This window comes from Bactrocera latifrons, unplaced genomic scaffold (genome assembly GCF_001853355.1).
Source record: "Bactrocera latifrons isolate USDA-ARS-PBARC rearing strain unplaced genomic scaffold, ASM185335v1 scaffold_0, whole genome shotgun sequence".
In the NCBI taxonomy this organism is placed as follows: Eukaryota; Metazoa; Arthropoda; class Insecta; order Diptera; family Tephritidae; genus Bactrocera; species Bactrocera latifrons.
The window spans coordinates 2055521-2057721 of record NW_017534406.1 but is presented as its reverse complement, the minus strand read 5'-3'; positions in this window follow the sequence as shown (position 1 = coordinate 2057721).

Here is a 2201-nt window from a genome sequence, read left to right as displayed (position 1 = left end):
CATAAGACCTCTAAGAACACACTTGAGGACTGCCTTTGTTGTTTTTTGTTAAACCTGTTTCGCTCATTACGATGATCTGCTGGGTCTATACTTTCAAAGGGGAACACAAAAGTCCGCCACCCTGGCGCCTCATAGCGCGGTAACGGCTCCGTTACTTCCCAAGGCAGCCTGGTGTTGGGAATGACAGCAGCTTGAGACCCACTTGAGGAGTGCCGTTCACCATTCACAATGATTGGGAGGGACCGCAAATGCCTTGCAACAGAAACGGTTCTGATAATTCAAATGTTGTATTTTCCGACTTAAAACAGTTTTTTAGAAAAATTATCACTAAGAAATATTTTATAAAAACTAAAAGGCTTTCGCATTTAAAAATTATAAAAAATATATTATTTAAAGGAACCATATCACTCTGCGAAGATTAGATCAAGCTCTAAACCCGTAGCTTCATTAATTCAAATCAACTCGACTAGTGTTCAGCTACTTTGAAATCTGCAGCGTGTAGAGGGAGGAATTACAAAGTGAGTTGGTGGTTCACCACCTTACTTCTTCAAACAACCTATAAAAAAAAAGCAAATTTGCGACGCAATGTAAGTATAAAAGCGCAAAAGTACTGTTTGTCATTAAAAGAACCATTCTGTATGAAAATTTCTACTCCAACAACTGCGTAGTGTAATTATCATAATTTCTGTGCATTTTTATGACTTTTGTGTGAAGTTTTTCGCAGTAATGCCATCAACTAAAAATATTACCTCCGCTTTTTACACATGGAAGACATGATAAAGAAAAACTAAAATTAATTTTAAGACTGCAGAAATGTGTGTTAGACGTTGTCTCGGTGTTATGACGATGTTCACTTTTGCTTACACAAAACTTTAAGCATTCGCAATTTTATGTCATTCACTTCACTCATCGATTCATTGAAGTCGACGTGTCTACTTTTGTGTCGCCTCGGCGCACACTTTCCTTTCGACTAGCACAGCTGCATGCATATATATACATATACATATACATATATCGTTAGTATMTGTCGCACGTTTCAATTTATGCCGGGCAATTGGCCGACTTGCATGTTCGATTTTTATTACTACACAAATTTGCTGCCAAATAAAAATGAAGCAAAACTTCGGTAGCGTCGAGTGCGGAAAGAGCCAAGAAGTTTTTACATTCACTTTGCTGAAGTCACCAAAGCATGAGGACCAACGTATCCGGTGGCGACGTTTATAAAAGACCAACGCATCTTTTGTGACGCCAGCAGCAACAATGTAGCTTGCAAGCACTTTTTAATAAAAATGTATGTGGTACTTCTCAAAGTGTTTCTGGATGCTCTCGCTTAATTAATTGGGTTGCGGACCTGATGTTCCTCCACAAATTTTTTTGCATTCCGTTGCTTGAAAATCTTATTACATTTTTCAAATCATAATTGTTTGCTGTTTTATTTGTAAGCGAGTGACAAAAGAAACTACAACTCGTAAGAAATTTCACCAAAGGAAGAGTGTTAAAATGTTAGCACTTTAGAATACGCTTCATTTTGTTTGGTGTTTGAAGGGATTTAGATGGTAGTGGACTGAAAACGTTGTGAATATTTCATTTGAAATCTTTTGGTTTTGACGAGTGTTCGTTTGCTACTCGCTTAAGCTCGCAGTCTTCGAAAAGGTGAGTAGTATGCTTCACAATTAAAGTAAAGTTTTTAATTTTTCCCTTCCGAGGAGACACAAAAGTAGACACGTCGTTGGAAAACGAAGATATTGAATAAATATGTGCTCAGAATCTTCTACGCACTCTGTATACATCGGACAATAAGGAATAAGATCGTGATGGTAACGGAACAGATAGCTTCTAAAGCATTCATGTCCACTCAATATTTGGGTTAGACGGTAGTCTAGGTTCGCATGTTGTCTATCTATCCACGAACCGGGATTAGTCTGTGGGTGATATCGTTGTGTCAAGCTGAATCAATATAGATATGTAAATTCAGACATTGAAGTGATCTCTCTGTTTCTCAGTGTTGAGCTACCAAGCCTTTTTGGTAGCTTCGAATCGCGATATAAAACAACAACGATATGTATTTACAAAAGTGTTTATTAATATAAATACATATAAATACAACGAGTGGAAAGTTACGTGGATGGTGGTTTATTAGGTGAAGGGCGCTTGCGTCTGCAAGTATCGAATATAAAAAGCGAACTGAAACTATGATGCTA